Source organism: Mastomys coucha, unplaced genomic scaffold (genome assembly GCF_008632895.1).
Source record: "Mastomys coucha isolate ucsf_1 unplaced genomic scaffold, UCSF_Mcou_1 pScaffold3, whole genome shotgun sequence".
In the NCBI taxonomy this organism is placed as follows: Eukaryota; Metazoa; Chordata; class Mammalia; order Rodentia; family Muridae; genus Mastomys; species Mastomys coucha.
In genome coordinates this window covers 57907031-57925243 of record NW_022196909.1, presented here as the reverse complement: position 1 = coordinate 57925243, position 18213 = coordinate 57907031, and the positions used below count along the sequence as shown (strand labels likewise).

The window sequence follows — 18213 nt, the reverse complement described above, 5'->3', positions numbered from 1 at the left end:
TGTGTGTGTGTGTGTGTGTGTGTCTGGGTGTGTCTTGGTGTGTGTGTCTGTGTGTCTGTGTGTGTGTCCCAGACTCTAGAATCTAAAACCAGGAGCGGAGCTTGGAAACTAGCATTCTATTAAGCTCCACAGTGTTTCTACATAGAACTTTAATAGTAAGAGAGGGATAGAGGGTTGCCATATTCAGTCATTTCTCATGTAGAAAAGATTCTAATGGTGCTCTGTTCCTATTCTTAGGTGAGAGGAGCAGAGTCTTCCGGTGCCCTTAGAAAAACGCTGGCAGCGAGACAAGCTCTTGGGTCAATCCGTGGGGCATCTCTCCTTTTCCCCAGCGCGCGCGCACACACACACACACACACACACACACACACACACACTGATCTCTGGTGAATCCCCTTAGTCATTATAACATCTGTTCCCACATCCAGCTTTGCCTTCTCTTACGCCTTACCCATTCCACCCAGTTTTATTGAGACACAATTGACAAGAATTGAAGTTATTTGTGGTGTACAAAATGATGATTTTATATGTGAATGCCTTGTGTTTTCTACATAAATGCCTGAAAATGACTGTCATCTCTGCTGCATTGCCTTCCCTCATCCTTCGTGGACCAGTTCAAGGTCATTACTGCAGGGACCGTCCCTGGCTGTGTTCGCGTGCGTGCGCGGCTGTGTGCACGCGCCCCTTCTTCCTTCTGTCTGAGGAGCTGAACTGCCTTGCTGCTGAAGATCTATTCTTAGGCTCTCTGGCTTCCTGTAGTATTGGCAGTATTTGCCCACTTTACAAGCAAGCACCTTGCACTATGCAATTCATGTGTATAAATGATCCTTGAGCTAGCATATTATTAGAGTCTAGAAGAAGTGAGAACTTGGGCTGTGACGCCATACTTCATGGGGGTAAAAGGTCTACTGCCTATTAACTCAGGAAGCATCACAAGTCATTTAACCTCTCCTTTGCTCAGTTCTCTCACCTGTGAAATGGAGGCTGTAGTGTAACTGAGTCCTTAAATGATGTTGTTCATAGTGAGTGTTCAGAGCTGAGCCTGGTAAGTGTTAGGGCCTCAAGGGATGGTGCTACCCACAAGTGAGCCAAGTCTTTCCACATTAATACATGTAACAGAAGCAATTTTCCATACCCACGCTCACAGGCCAACTCACTGTAAAGAATCCCTTATCCAGTCTCTCTTCCCATATGACTCTAGGCTATGTCAAATTCACAAGCTAACATCACATCTGCCCTGAAGAAGGCATGGAGGGGCCTTTATGTCACCGTTGTGAACAGTCTTCTAAACCAAGGTTATGGAGTATTTTCTAGAAAATGGTTCTTACACATGAAAAAGTATTCAACCAACTCTGAGGTTCAAGAAAATGCTGCTTGGAAAATGTGTACTCTCCTACCCTGACTCCTACCCTCCATCATTCAGGGTCTAATTTCAAAGGTACATGGAGCCTGGGAACCTGCATTTTCCCATCACTCCACATACATTTTATCATACCTGTATTCACCATGCTTGACTTCTCTGGTCCTCTGTCAATTATAGCCCTCTTATACTGCTATATTGCAAAAATGGAGACTATAGGCTGGGAGATGGCTCAGTTGGCATGGTATTACTACACAAATATGAGATCAAGTTCAGATCCCTAGACACTATGTAATAATCTGGTGTTGCGGTGCACACCTATTAACCCAGAGCTGGGAGACAGTCACAGGATAATCCATTAGACCTGGCTGGTTAGACCATTTGGCTAAATTGCATTGAGCTCCAGGTTCAGTGACAGGACTTAATATAGATATTTCCAGCCTCTGAAGCTAAGGTAGAGAGAGATGGAGGAAGAAATTCAATATCAAGCTCGAGCCTCCACATGCATTCACACGAGTGCACATACACACGCATGCACCTACACGTATGTTTGTCTACACATACATGCATGCCCATACATGTACCTACACATACATGCACCTACACACACATGAACACATGCACAAACAAATACTGAGAATTCCAGTCAGTGTTTCTGGAGAACAAAGAAGAGTCTCAATGAAGATGAGGACTCCCAACTTTCTCCTAACCCTTGCCATCCTTAGTTCAGATAACTGTCTGAGTTCTTTGCACCCTCATCGGATGAAAGTGTATGCCTGCACATATTCATATCAGATGCTCTAGAATTTTCTAGAACTTCTGCATCTCCTTTTTTGCTTAGTGATGTTGCAGAAATATGTTTAGTAAATCATTCTTATCCAACTAAAAGATCTTTCATTTTGCCATGCCTCTACCTTAGTCAACAAGCACACTCTGAATGCAGGGGCAGGGGGGATGGGGGGAATCAATGAAGGAACTGAAACTGAATTAGCAGTTTCCATAGAAATTCATATTGTGATAATATAGTAGTCTTAAACAACGATATGGTGCGTGGATGTAACTGTGAATTCACATTTGTTTTCTGCAATGTATTATTACATATTATTTCTTCTCCACTGACCCATGTGATTGCACTCACAATCACACGTGCATGCATACACAAGTACATATTCACGCGTGCACAGGTACTGGCATGTTGCAGGTGCTCACAGAGCTGAAATGCATAACATTTTTTGCTTTCCGGTGTAGTTTTTCTTTTTCAAGCTCGGAAGAAGCAAGGGGCAGCAGCAGGAGAGGGTTGAGTAGGAATCTCTAGTAATGTCCGCACTTGTTCTTTGAGGAACAACAAAGAGAGGAAGCATAGCCTCTATGGAAGGAAATTCCCAGGCCGCACACGAACATTTGCAACCTGCCCTGTGAACCCCTGAGGGGTGTCTGATAATAAACACTCGGCCAACAAAACAACCCAGAAAAGCATTTTTACAAGCATTCCTGAATTCTCACCACAAGGCTAGAAAACATGTTTCTGCATCTTGGGGACCTGGAAGGGCCTGGACAGACACCTGCCGACAAGGTCCAGATAGCCTAGCCCTGCACTGAGCTGCTGTTACCACATCCAGGTCCCCTCTGCTGCCTTGGAGGGTTCTGGGGCTGAGGCTGGGCCCTGAGCCACTGGAATTAGGATCACAGATGGAGACAGGGCAGGGCAGGCGTGGAATGCTGCATGTGGACCCGAGGCAGACCCACCTTTTCCTCTCCCATGAGACCCCCCTCACAAGCCAGGGAACTGAACCTTAAAACAATGCTGTACATACCTTCCTCCGGAGTGTGGAGGTGGGGATTAAAATATAAAGGACAATGAAGCCAAATGAGAGTTGGGTTTTTTTTTTTTGAGTTTGAATATGTGGATGTGTGCATGTCCACATGTGTGTGAACGTGCATGTGGTAACAAGTTTGCCTGTCATTCCTCAGAAGCTATCAATTTTCTTTTTCAAGTCTTTCATTACCTGGGAGTCCACCAAGTAGGCTAGGCTGGTTGGTCAGCAGCGCCTCGAAGGTGAGCTTGTCTTTGCTTTCCTAGCTTTCGGACCATAAGGATTCTACCACGCCCATCTTTGTACGGGGGTCCTGGGGACTGAACTGGTATTGTCATGCTTGCAAGGCAAGCACATCACTTCCTGAAGTATCTGTACAGCATAGGTTTCAGGAAGTTCTGAGAGAAGATCTCACCATGTAGCTTGGGGTAGCCTGGAACTCTGTGGGTAGCCCAGGCTAACTTTGAAGTTGGAGAAAGACTTCGGCCTCTCTGGTGTTAAGATTAAAAGCAGGGTGCAGCATATTTTTAATCCCAACACTAGGGAGCCAAAGGCAGGTGGGATCTTGGAGTTCAAGGCCAGCCTGGTCTATAGATTGAGTTTTAGGACAGCCAGGGCTACACAGAGAAGTCCTGTGTGTTGGGGCTGGGGAATTAGAAGCATGTGCCATCACACCTAGGCAAAGGGGTATTCTGGACCTCTTTGTCTATAGTTGTAAAAAAAAAAGAGTATTAGAATCTGGATATTAAATACTTTCATGGGAATTACTTAAAAGGAACATTTAGCAATGTGGAATCAAATTGTAAAACCTTAATCAAAAGTCTAGTAAAGGTCTGATTGTTTATAATATACTAGCTTATTTATCTCCAAACTAGTAAGACATGAGATCTTTTATATGTATCTTGAATATGACTAAGTCAAGGCCTACAACAATATCAAAATTTAGGGTGGTTCACTAGCTGGTGTTTGCAATGGCAAGTATCTTTACATGCATGTTGGGGTGGTGTGTGTGCTCTTAGGGTGGTGTGTGTATTCTTATGATTTTCATTTTCCTGTAATATGCTTAAAAGCCCCTTTGTTATACAAGGCAACCTGTATTCTCAAACGCCATCCCTGTCTCAAAACTCCATCTGAATCCAGCACCCAGCACTGGTGAGAGGGGTATAGCCTGGGCTGCAAATAGAAAGCAGACCTTTTATTTTTAAATTGCCATCACCGGTGTCTGAGATATTTTTAGATGAAAAAAAAAATCAGACCTATCTTCTGATTTGCATTTGCCCAGAGTGGAGGACGACCTCCATCTTGACCCTCTGCACTCAAGATCACGTAGAGTTGACTGAGGGGGAAGGACAGTTTCCATGTTCCCTCTAGGTGGGGTTAACAAGAGTCTCTGCTCAAGCCTCCCTCTGCCCTTTGTACTGCAACAATGGTCGGAAACACAGCCTTGTTAGAGGAAATTCCCAGGGCCGTGCTTCGGACATTAGACAGTTGCTTTGCTATGCTATGTAGCCAAAGTGCGTCTAAAAATAAACACATAGGTCTTCGAAGGTTCTATAATGTAGCCCTGCACTGTTGATTATATTTCAAAGGGATTTTTTTTTTTTGGTTTTGGTTTTTTGGTTTTTCGAGATAGGGTTTCTCTGTGTAGCCCTGGCTGCCCTGGAACTCACTCTGTAGACCAGGCTGGCCTTGAAATCAGAAACCCGCCTGCCTCTGCCTCCCAATTGCTGGGATTAAAGGCATGCACCACCGCTGTCCCGCTCAAAGGGATTTTTAAGAGACCATTATTTTTAAGAAAGCAAACCTGAGTAAACCCCTGCAGAATAAAATATATTGTGCCTCTGTTTCTGCCCGACAAACTCCTGCATTGTTTGGTACTCTTCTGTAGAAAGGGCAATTGCCATTCTTTATCCTTCTCCTGGGATCTCCATGTGAGGCTGGAGGAAGCAAAGACACGCTGCGATGCAGCCCAGCATCTTTAGAAGGATATGAAGGGTCCGGAGCAGACGGCAAGAATAGCCAGTTCTTCTGAGTCTATGAGGGATCCAGTATTAGCCTAGAATTTTTAGATAGCCTGAGCCCACTTACGCTGACCTTTATGTCTCCAGGAATCTCCGAGTTGTCAGCTGACAAAGGCTGTGATCAATATGGTCCTTTTTGCAAGAAGAACAGGCAGGTGGATTTCTGAGTGGCTAAGAGCACACATCCCTGCAGGAATCTTTTGGTTTCGGAGCTAGAAAATGGGCTTGTAATATTTGCTCGATTCTGTGTTGACTGAAAATGTCTCCAAACATGGCAGTTTCCATCAAATAAGAATGTACTTGTAACCCAAGGACCAAGCCACGATCAACTTGTAGAGTGACCCAAGAGCGGTTTGGGGTGAACTTTTCCCCTCTTCTTTGTTCTCATTTCGTTTTTTTGCGCTTTTTCCTGGAAGTCCGACTTAATCTATTGTTGCAAAGATCCTATTTTTAAATTATGGCAGCCAAAAAATGAGGCTAGAGAGTGAAAAGTCAGCTCACGTCATTCCAGGCTAGTGATTTTTTTTTTTCAGTTCTTTATCGGGTGGCTTGGATTAGGGCACTGACATCATGAGACTCTCAAAAGTGGGAAGGGACCTTGGAGGTCATCGCTCAGACCCCACCCATTCAGCCATTCCTTTGGGAACACCCCGATGGCTGGTCTCCTAGGGTGCTGGAATGCTTCCCAGGACAGGGTGTTCCCCCTGCTTCCCCCACCCCTGCAAGACTACTCACCAATTTTTAGACAATTCTGATGGTGGGTAAATCCTTCTGCATATTGAGTTGCTGTTGCTGGAAATTTTAAAAAATGGCACCATCTGCACTAATGCACTGCTACTCTCCACCCCTATGGTCTCACAGCCTCTAAGCTAGCCCCAGTTGGCGGTCTTTTCAGTTTCAGTTCTCCTGCCTCAGAGCCCCTTGTACCTTCTCAGCTATCCACCCCCTGTGGCTAGTTGTCATAAATTTCCTTAACCCAGTAAATCAAAGTTCTAGAAGCTTATAATTAGTCAGATTTATATATCAATAAATTCTCAGTTCACGAGATGCCCACACAATAATTTCAGAGTCAATTGATAATGATATAAGCTGACCACCTAAATTAGACAAGTTATCCCAATTATTCTATCCTTGTATGATCCTCATAGCTACCTGTGGCTATTTAAAGCCACTCGGAATCTGGATGGTCTCCCTCTTCCTCCATCTTCCTTCCTTGCTCTACCTGGCCCCTGTCTGTCTCTGAAATTCTTAGCTGTGCTTCCCTTTTCCCTGTCCAATCAAGTTGCAATCTTTTACCCTTAACTTCTATTCCATGATCTGGTGGCCTTCTCTTTTCCACACGGGTGACCTTTTAAGTAATTGAAGGCAACCTTTGTATGCTACGACATATAGCTTTTCCTTCAGATACCTGCAAGTCTTTCCGCTGTTCTGTGGGTGAGCCTTTTCTCAGTTTCATCATCTTAGTCTCTTTTAAGATCTGGAATAGCCCTTTTCTTTGGCATGACTGGGTGTATGTGCATGCTCACACACCCGGAAGCCAGCATCAGGGTGCCTTCTCCATTGCTCTCTGCCTAATTTTTTGACACAAGGATTCATCACTCCATGTGGAGCTCACTGGTTAGGTTATATTATGAGAACATCAAGCTCTAGACATCCACTTATCTCTGTGCCACCACTGCCCTCCCCACCCCTCCATGACCAATATTACAGATGTGCACTCCCACACCTTCCTTTTATGTAGGTGATAGAAATGCAAACACAGGCTCTCCAGTCTGAGTGGCAAGCATTTTACCCGCTGAACTCCCCAGCTCTGACAGTGTAGGTCAGTCAAGCAACTCGTTACATATATGTGAGCTAAGTAATTCTTTTCACCTTGTGTCAGAACATATTTTCAGGAATGAAATCAAGATTTAGCAAGGTATGACAATTACCTATTGATGGATGTAACAAACAAGGAATTTAAAACTGTCTCCATGGCCTCTTTTTTTTACCCCCCACAGCAGGCTCCAATCCAAAAGGAAAAGTTGAGGTAATTGAGGTGCTGCTCCCCTAGAATCCCAGCACTTAGAGAGAGGCAGGAGGACAAAGAGTTCAAGGTTACTCCCTCCTCATCTAAAGAGTAAGATGGGGGCCAGCCTGGGCAGCAAGCATCCCTGGCTCCAAAAAGGGTGATAGAAGTAGATGAGAAGAAAAAGGGAAAGAGAGGGAGAAGGGAAGGAAGGGGGATGAGGAGATATTGTATCATATAAACCAAGGTTTCAGCCATAGTCTATGCATGGCCATCCACCAGAACCCTCCCATGCAGGTTAACATCCTTTGGTTGGCTACCACTGTTGCTTGTTACTCATAGACCCGAGTTGAAATTTGAAGAGTTAGGAGATGAGCTGAAGGGCTGCTGCGCAAAGGGACAGAAAGTGAGAGGTGAAGAAGCGTACGGAGCAGGAAGCAAGAGGAAAATCTGGACGTCCAGGAAGCATTCATTTGGAAACTTCACGTGTTAGAGGAGCAAGAAAAAAAGAGGGTTAAAAGGGGAGGTGGGGAGAGGTCACTTGAGACAGCCTGAGCAGCTTTGGGCCATCCTTAGCCTAGTGGTTAGTCTGGGCGCATATAGAAAGTGTTGTTTTCCTTGCAGCTGGGTTGGAGCTGTAGCTATGGAGTGCCCTAGGTGAAGTACAAAGGGCAATCTGAACGTCCATGGCTGGAGTTAAAGGCAGATTCCCTAAGGATGGACAATCTGAACGTCTATGGCTGGAGTTAAAGGCAGATTCCCTAAGGATGGACAATCTGAACGTCTATGGCTGGAGTTAAAGGCAGATTCCCTAAGGATAGACAATCTGAACGTCTATGGCTGGAGTTAAAGGCAGATTCCCTAAGGATGGACAATCTAACTCTATGGCTGGAGTTAAAGGCAGATTCCCTAAGGATGGACAATCTGAACGTCTATGACTGGAGTTAAAGGCAGATTCCCTAAGGATGGACAATCTGAACGTCCATGACTGGAGTTAAAGGCAGATTCCCTAAGGATGGACAATCTAACTCTATGGCTGGAGTTAAAGGCAGATTCCCTAAGGATGGACAATCTGAACGTCCATGGCTGGAGTTAAAGGCAGATTCCCTAAGGATGTTTTGGTGCCTCTGCCTCAGAAAGCTGCAGCTGATTGCCGTTCAAATTATCAAGAGAGGCGAGAAACACAGCTAAGTTGGTAGTGGGCTTGCCTGCTTAGCAAGCTTGAGCCCTGGGTTCCATTTCTGGCACAGCAAAAACTGGGCATGGTAAGAGCAGGCCTGTAAGCCCAAGGCTTGGAGGTGAAAGCAGAGGCACCAGAAGTTCAAGGTCATAGTTCTTGGGAACACAGTTCAAGGCTAGCCTGGTATACCTAAGACCCTCCCTCAAACAATCATGAGCCAATGTGAGAACAGAGGCTCTAAGGCCTCTGTCCACTGAGTGAACCTAAGACATCCTTGTTCACAACTGTATAAAATCAAGGCTTAGCGAAAGGTTATAGACCCAAAGTCCCCTGGGGAGACAGCCATAGGTGCAAGTGTTATAGCCAGAGACCCCAGAATTTGGTACAATTTTTTCCTGCCCAACCACACTGTATCAAAGCTCAGGATGCTCTCATCTGCATGTGTTAATATTTGTTACCCATTAGAGCTCTTTGTCAGTCTCACCATCCCCTTTTAGGGAAGTGTAGGAGAGAGGATGACGATGATGAAAGAACTTCTGCTGAGGCTCCCATTGTTACAATTGTCATCATGTTCCTAGCACACAGCCAGCTGCCCAATAGGGGGAAGGTGGTCAGTACATCCTGCTGAAAAAGCACGTCTCTGACTCAGTGGAGTGAAGAAGAGAGCAGGGATTAGGAAGTACCCAACGAGACAGACAGGATAACTATCCAGAGAGATGTGAAGACTTTAAAAATTGCACGACATGGCATTCAGTAGAGCATCCTCAAAATGTTCAGGAGATAGCTGAATCCATGAAGACTCTGATCAAAAGAGTAGGGGGAAAAATCTTCCTGGAAAACTTTAACTATGCATCTCATTCTGGTCATTAATTCAAATTATTTGGCTAGTACACACATTCATTTGTCCCTTACTTCTTTCCTTCAATTCAATTAGATAATACTGATTGGATACAAGGGATAGGCCAGACATGCCAAATGCTATGAATTCAGAAATAAAAGACCAGTGTCTTCACAGATGAGAAAACCTGTAGCAACAGGCACTTCCTATGCCTTAAAATCATAGACCCAGGGTGCTTAGTGAGGGGTAGGCTGAATGTGGGGGCGTAAGAGTTAAACTAAGGCTGTAATGGGTAATTGGGGAGAAGCTGAGTGGGAGTATACAGGCAGAGAGAGCAGCACACCCAGACATAGGTGGGCAGCAGAGTGATCATGTGATAAAGGAAGTGGCACTAAGTATAGTTGGAAAGCAAGGTCAGGAGAGATGAGGCTGGAAGGATATTATGAAGCAGAACTGGAATCACCTGCCCTCCCCAAGGCAGGACCCTGAAAAACTTATTACAACCTGGATGATACACAGATTCAGTAAGTCTGACAAAGAGACTGGAGGTGGAGGGAGTTTGCATTTCTAAAGAGCCCTTAAGTGATGTCGGATACAAATGGTTCCTGGTGCCTCTTAGGTAGCAGTAATACAGGCAGCAGGATGTCTATATTTGACTTAGTTCAGTAGAACTACAAAATCACAGTTGCCTTTTCCCAAGAACTGTGTAGCAGGATACAGGGAATGAATAGAGAAAGACAATACCAAAGCTAAGTTTACAATGACCAATCAATCAACCAACCAACCAATTAACAAGAGAAGCTAGCAAAAAGAGTTCAGTAAGTTGGCTGGTAGTCTCTGAAGTCAGTCCAAACACTTCTCCTCAGAGAAAGGCTGGTTATAAGGACAATACGAAACAGTAAAGCATTAGCCACACCCCGCCCAATTCAGAACTTCGTAATCTGAATCTGCCTCGACTTTCTCTGGGTCTCGGCTGCATCATCTTGAACCCCACTAACATCCAGCAAAGGCATCCAGGTAAAGGAGCCCTGTCATGCCCTCAAACGATCTCCATACAAAGCAGGTAAAGCCAGGCTTTGTAGCTGTTGTGGGATATGTATTTCAGGAAATCTCAGAAAGAGCAGGAAAGTTCTGGAAAACAGCCCAGATGTCCACCAGATCCCTGAAGAACATACTCTGGGGTTTGGCTTTAATGTATAATGCACAGGTATGTAAATAAGAAACACCAGTATTGCTGCTAGCATATTCTCTATCCACCTTGATATATTTCTAACTCAAGAACTCGAAAGTGAACTAAAACAATCATGGTAGAGGTTTGCACAGTAAGGAAAAGGCAAGTCAGCTCACAAATACTTCCCCCTTCATCACACAGAAGCCAAAACATATAACCTCTAATGAGATGTTCCTCCAAAGAAAACACGAATCGGACTTGGTGTTTCATGCACTAGGCTGGTCACTCTTCTTAGCCAAAGGCAAACAAACTCAAAACAATCAATAATACTCTCTGCCTGCCACTATTTGCCCACACAATCTTGTAAGCTAGCTGATCGCCACAAGGCACAGAAGTTGAGTGGAGGCAGCCATGGGGAAGAACTACATAGACCGACACCCATCCCTGGGCATTGGAGGAGCTTGGCTTACATCCAAGGAGACAAGAGACCACAAGAGCACCTACCTTTCTCCTCAGCAGTGGGCAGCCTCCTCAAATTTACTTCTATGGAGAAGATCTCCCCGCAGACCTCTGAGGTGAGGTGAAACTTAAGGGTGTCCCATTCATTCAGGCAACTGGAGGAGAGTAGAGTTTCAGCAGATCAGACGTTAGATACTCCCGGGCTCACACCGGGCTTCCAGACCTCAGGGCAGAGGTGAACTGTGGGCTGTTCCTCTGTGCAGGAGGAAACTGGGAGGCACCCTGTGGCTGGAGGTGGAGGCGGAGGCTGAGGCTGGGGAAGGGAAGTAATCTGGGGACTGTAATAAACGAGAAATCCTCTCCACATGATTTCCTGTATTTGGTGCCTCTTGCCTCTCCCAGGCTCCCCAGAGGGAATCAGAAATTTAAACTTGTCCTTTGGCCACTGAAAGGGGAGAGAATAAACATGCTCAGAACCATGAAAATAAGGAGAAGAGGCAACAGGCAGGGAACCCACAGGCCGCTGCTTTTATCTTTAACAAAGTACTTTCTTCCTGAAATTTCTCCAAGTGTTTAACTCTGCAAAAGTCAAGGGTGCCTTCGTCCTCTTCCCCTTAGCTTCTGGCTCTGGCCCAGACATCATGCAACAGAGCAGCCCGTAAGAAACAGGTCAGAACAGCCTCAGGAGGACTATTTCCCTGCCCTCAGGAGAGACCCAAACTGCTCTGTTGTTGGAAAGGCTTGTGATATTTGTTATTAATCATGGAAAAAAACCTCCTTTTATTTATTAATCGATTTTGTTCCAAGGCTTGAAGAATTATTGATGATCTATGATCCATAGATTGCTGTAAGCAGGATCCTCTACATTAGTGGTTCTCATACCCTGCCTAGGTTTTGACTCCTTTGGGAGTCAAACAACTTTTTCACAGGTGTCTTTATATGTCCTGTATATCAGATTTTTACATTGCAATTCATAACAGTGGCAAAACTTCAGTTATGAAGTTACAATGAAAATATTATGGTTATAAATTTTATTTAAAAATATAAATTTTATGGATGGGGGTCACCACAACATGAGGGTTATAGCATTGGAGAGGTTGAGAATCATTACTCTATATAAAGTGTAAAGCTCATCATAAGCTGAAAAGGAAAGACATTCAACAGTGTAAAAAGCTCAAGATGGCTGCCATTGAACTCTCAGTCAAGGACCGAGAGGGCAGCCTTTGTAAACCCAGGGCTTAGTATAATTACAGAGTAATCCATTAGGCTTGTCCCAGTTAGAGAAAGATGGTGGGAATTCTAAGTGAGTTAAACATCGACAGGCATCAAGAGGCTTAGACACCCCTGTTTTGTTTTGTGATGTGAAGTATTTTAGAAGCTGGTACATGGACAGAAATGCTAAGAGTGTGAGTGTGAAGAGACAGAATGTCAGTTAAAATCACAACAGTTGACTCCTTGCTAATGTCTTGGCTTCCTCTAGCCCACTCTCCTCAAGGCTACCAGGAAAATCACTGTCCACGTTGTTATGCAAATAATTCATTTAATTAATACCTCTGCTTTGCTTTAGATATATGCACGTGGGACTAGAGAGATGGCTCCACCGTTCAAAGTGCTTGCTGCTCCTCCAGAGAACCCAGGTTTCTCTGGAGAGACTATGAGGAAATGGTCTCCATGATGCTACCCATGATTAAAATTGTTTACTACCTTAAGAAGAATAGCTAAACACTTCACCATGACATAGACCGATGCCTCCTGCTTTACGAGTGTCTCTTCTGTGTGCCCTGTTTGATCCTCCCTGTCTTCCCTCCTGCCCTACCGCTCTTCCCTTAGGAGAATTTACTCTGTGTGGAATGCGGACATCTTTCTCCAGAGTCCTTCACCTCTCACAGCTCCCAGAGCAGACTCTGATACCTTGGGCCCCGCTATTGTTCTCTAGAAAACTGTGATTACCTCTCACAAAGCCAGGAAGCTTGTCCAGATGTGCTTGGAAGGAAAGGGATTAAGGAAAGGGATTAAGGAAAGGTGGATGGGGTGATGGGGTGGGGATAAAATCTGGAGTGTAGAAGAATAAATAAATAAATAAATATTAAATTTTTAAAAAGTTAGTAAGGGTGAAGGCAAGCACACAGTCATCAAGAGATAATGGGAGAAGGGTGGGAAGGGAGAAATGGCAAACAGGAGACTGGGAGGGGAAGGAGAGAAGGGACGAATAGGGAAATGAAGGGAAGCAGGATAGGGATGGTGACGGGAGGAAGAAGCATGGGTGAGAAAAGGTTGGAAAATGTCAAGACAGGAAGTCGGACTATCACAGGCCAGTTTTTCCCAGGGGCAGCATCAGGGCAGGCTCTGTGTGCTTCCGCTTCCGGCTGGCCTCCTTCCTCTTTCCTCTCTCCAGCTGGCAGAGGGAGGTGTGAGAACATGCCAGCGTGGCTGCCATTGCAGCAGAGAACGAGTCTCTACATTTTTCTTGGACTTGGAGGCATTATTAAAGCCACACGATCATTTGTCATCTTATGGTTTAGAACATGTCTCTGACAGTCACCACTGGAATTTCTAAGCATGTATTTGGGTTCCTTCCCATGGCCCTCCAGAATCAAGAGCTCCCATTGTCTGTTTACAAAGGCTGACTTGACCTAGAAGCTCCACAGGAGGTTGCCTGACTGAAGTACAAGCAGCACCACGTGTGCAGAGACAATCAGCGCATGTGCTAAGTAGCCAGGTTTATGCCCAGAAGTAAACGATTTTAAAGGTTTATTTTGGATTTGTGTGTGTGTGTGTGCGCGCGCGTGCGTGCGTGCGTGCGTGCGTGCGTGTGTGTGTGTGTGTGTGTGTGTGTGTGTGTGTGTGTGTGTGTCCATGTTGGGGAGCTTGGTGCAGAGGCCAGAAAAGGAGTCAAGGGTTAGATCCCCAGGAGCTGGAAATACAGGCCTTTGTGAGCCAGCCAATGTGAATGCTAAGACTTAAACTTGGGTTCTCAGAGGCGTAGCAAATACTTTGAATGCTGAGCCATCTCTCTGGCCCCATAAGTGTGTGTGTGTTTGTGTGTGTGTGTGTGTGTGTGTGTGTGTGTGTATAATTAGATGAATTATTTGCATTTTTTGTTAATAACTCTCAGTGTGGCTCCTAGTTAGTGGGTATCATTCCCATCAGAAATGGAAGCATCGCGAAAAGCAGTGGAAGACTTTAAAATGGAAACCAAGACAGGATCATCCTGTCAACAGAATGTTGAATGGATTCTTGAAGATCTTTTAGTGGGATCGGTGTGAATCTGTAAGAGCCTATCTCTTTCATTATTATTGGCCATTGTATAATTATTCTTATAAAAACTAGTGGCTCAGTAAATGGTTCTCATTTTAGAATAGAGATTCGTTTTATTTGGTGGAGTACAGGTGTAATTGATGTGCTCAGTGCACAAATGTGTATTTCAAGCATTATACTGTGGGTTGTTGTAGGGTATGACATACTTGGGCATAGATTACCAAGTGCAGTTCAGCTTTTCTGATCATCTGTTTGTAAGCATACCTGTTTCTCAGATTTCTCTTGGGACAGACGTTAGCACCTAAGGTCCCCCTTCATTCACAAGAAAGAGGCAACCTCTGTTGTATATTTTATTTCATATTAAGGTAAGAATTATGTTTTTGCCATTTTGAAAATGATCTTTGGACAGAAGGCAGATGTTGACAGTGCTAACAGCTTGCCGTTTTAACAATTTCCAATAGCAGGAGGTTTTCTTAAATATTCTGACTAGTTTTCAGTGGTGCCTGGGTATATAAAATAAAAGAAGGGGATGAACAAAGCATAGTGATCGTCCAAGCAGAATGACAGGAGGACATGTGGCCGAATTGGAACCTCTAGCACTCACCTGCTCTGGCTCACACAGAGAACAACTAAAGCTGCAAGTGTATATTTTGAGGTCAGCGATGTGGGCAAGGCCTGGAGATCAACGAGAGATAGATTGGAACCTTGTAAGAGGCAGAGAGCTGAGATAACAGCAGTGAAAGAAGAGGACAACCCAATGTCCACAGCTCTGGCTCCATACCTCACGAGTCTCATATGTATCCTAAGCCCTCTCCCAGCCCCAAGGCCTACAACCCACCAGACATATAGCCGGAATCTGCACAGGGTCTCATCTTATCATCTCCTAGTGACACCTCAGGGTGTTGTGACAAGGACTGATCTTTTTTACCCTGTTTTATTTTATGTGCATGAGTGTTATGTCTGAATGTATGTCTTTGCATGCAGAGGATATTGGATCCCCTGGGATATGAGTCACAGGTGGTTGTGAGCTGCCATGTGGGTGCTGAGAATTGAACCTAGGTTCTCTGCAAGAGCAGCCAGTGCTCTTAACTGCAGAACCATCTCTCTACACCCATAAGGATTTATTTTGAGACAAGAGGAGAGAGGAAAGAGGGAGGGAGGAAAGGAAGGAGAAAGAGAAAGAGAGAGACAGAGACAGAGACAGACAGAAAGATAGAGAGAGAGACTGCGTGGATTCAAAGCTGAATTTATATGATATTTTTCGGTGCTGAGGATTGACACCAAGGCTGTGAACATTCTAGAAAACACTATTTCTTTTTTTTTTTTTTTAAGATTTATTTATTTACTTTTATGTATATGAGTACACACTGTAGCTGTACAGATAGTTGTGAGCCTCCGTCTGGTTGTTGGGAATTGACTTTTGCGACCTCTGCTCGCTTTGGTCAACAGTGCTCACTCCAGTAGACCCCACTTGCTCAGTCCCTGCTCTCTCCGGCCCAAAGATTTATTTATTATTATAAATAAGTACACTGTAGCTGTCTTCAGACACACCAGAAGAGGGTGTCAGATCTCATTATGGGTGGTTGTGAGCCACCATGTGGTTGCTGGGATTTGAACTCAGGACTTTTGGAAGAGCAATCGGTGCTCTTACCCACTGAGCCATCTCACCAGCCCAGAAAATACTATTTCAACTAAGTCACAGCACCAGCTTTCAGTACTGGGTTTTGTCAAATTTTCAAGGATGAGGTGCTAATCCTTCTCAAACCATTCCATAAAATTGAAACAAAAACAAAAAACAAAAACAAAAGCCCTCTTCTTCACCCTGTTACTAAAACTATACAAGACACAAGGGCAACAAACTATATACCAGGACTCCAGATTAACACTGGTGCAATGTTTCTCAAGCAAAATACTTGCAAATCAAATTGAATATCAAATTGATATTCATCAAAGACAAATTGATAGTATATCAAAATGTCTTTCATTACGATCAAGTTGGTATCTTTCTAGGCATGCAAGGATGGTTACACATATGCAAATCATCAAATGAAAAGATTACAGCTTTCTCAATGTAAAATATCACTCAGTAAAATTCAGCATCAAGAGGCTGAGGAGGTGGCTCAGCCCTTGGTGTGCACACATAAGGATGTGAGCTTAGATTCCCAGTGGCTGGGGTAGGCTTGTTATCCCAGAAGCAGAGAAATGTGAATCCTGCGGGCTTGCTAGCTAGCCATTCTAGCCAACTCTTAGTTGACAGTGACTGTCCTGAAAAATCCAATGGGGATAGTAAGAGAGAATGACACCTTCCATGGACTGTGGCCTCTGTGTAAACACATAGGGACATTCATACTTGCAAATACACATTCATAGTGCCCTCATACACATTATGATTAAAGTTCTGAAATACGTATAGACGTGCTTCAACATAACAAAGGCTATAGATGATGAATCCATACCCAGCATCATGTGAAAGAGGAAAAAGAAAGCATTTCTTTCGAGATCAGCAATGATAGAACGGTTTCCACTGCTAACACTTTTATTTAATATATGATTTAGCTAGAGAAATTGGGAAAAAGAGAAAAATTAAAAATATACAGCTAGGAAAAAATATGACAAATGGGAACTGCAGAGTAAGAGAGAGAGCAAGAAAGCAAGAGAGAGAGAGAGAGAGAGAGAGAGAGAGAGAGAGAGAGAGAGAGGGAGAGAGAGAGAGAGTTCTCACAGCAAAGGAACCAATACCTGAAGAAACAACCTGGAGAACAGAAGAATGCACCTGCCATCTGAGAATGGTAAAATTTTAAACCTTGACAACACAAAACAAAAATCTAAATTTAAAATGGGCAAAGAACATAAATTGATGTTACTCAAAAGAAATGGTATGAAAGTCAACTCAAAAGCCAGCAATGTGTGAAAAATAATATATAGCATTAACCGTCAAGAAGATGCCAATCAAAACTGTGATGGTATAGCATGTCACCCCAGTGAGATTGATTATTATCAAAGGGGAAAAAAACAGGAAAGAAAGGAGAAAGAGAGGGAGAGAGGGAGGGATGGGAGGCAGGAAGAGAAAGAGGAAGAAGGAAGAAGAGGGAGTAATGAAGGAAAGAAAGAAAAAGAGAGAGAAAGAGACTGGTAAGGATGTAGAGCAAGCAGAACTCTTATATGCTGTCAGTGGAATGGAAATTGGTACAACAACTGTGGAAAACATTTGAGTTCTTGGAAAACTAAAAACAGATCCAGCACATAGCTCACCTCCTGTTATGCACACAGAGACAAGCAAATTAGCAAGGCAGACACTTGTATGCCCTCGTTTATTGCAGCACACATCCCAACAACTAGGATATGGAAGTAGGCTAGGTGCCCAGCAACAGGAAAATGGATAAGGAAAAACAGATTATAACACACACTGGTGGTTCCCCCACTACACACACACACACACACACACTCACGCACATGCATGCACGCACACCTGAAACTGGCACATTTGCAGTAAAATAGATGAAACTAGAGATATTTATGTTAAGTGACATAAACCAAAATAAGACAAGTTTACATGTTCTGTTTTTCACATATGGAAGTTGAGAAAATTTCTCCTCAAAGGTGTGGTGGTGTGAATAAGAATGTCCCCATAAGCTCACATCTGGGAAGGCGTGGTCCCTGATTGTTGGAACTGTTTGGGAAGGATTCTGGGGTATAATCTTGCTGGAGGAGGTGTACCATACTGGAGAAGGTGTACCACTGGGGGTGAGCTTTGTGGTTTCAAAAGCTTACACCATTCCCAATCCCTCTGGTTCTTTGCCTCCAACTCATGGATAAGATGTAATCTCTCAGCTATTGCTCCAGCTCCATGCCTGCCTGCTTCATTCCAAGCTCTCCAACATGATGATCATAAGCTCACCCTCTGAAACTTTAAGACCTCAAATAAATGCTTTCTTTTGTAAATTGCCTTGGTGTGGTGTCTCTTCACAACAATAGAAAAGAAGCTAAGACAATAGTGATTACTAAGAATTGGAAAAGGAAATAAAAAGGTGTGTGGAAAGCCAGCAAGATGGCTTTGTGAATAGGAGCCCTTGCAACCAAGCCTGACTGAATGAATTCAAGCAC

At 44.1% G+C, this 18213-nt stretch overlaps 1 protein-coding gene across 3 annotated transcripts in view; it reads right to left on the bottom strand.

Annotated features, from left to right (window-relative positions):
* Positions 1-11158, bottom strand: part of Adgrf5 (adhesion G protein-coupled receptor F5) — a 100447-nt gene extending 89289 nt beyond the window's left edge. For 2 of the 3 annotated variants that reach the window (XM_031346732.1, XM_031346733.1), the window contains exon 1: positions 10897-11158. The gene's annotated coding sequence lies outside the window, so the exon portion shown is untranslated. The remainder of the gene's footprint in view (positions 1-10896) is intronic. The other variant, XM_031346729.1, reaches the window with a different exon arrangement.
* Positions 11159-18213: the final 7055 nt, after the last annotated feature.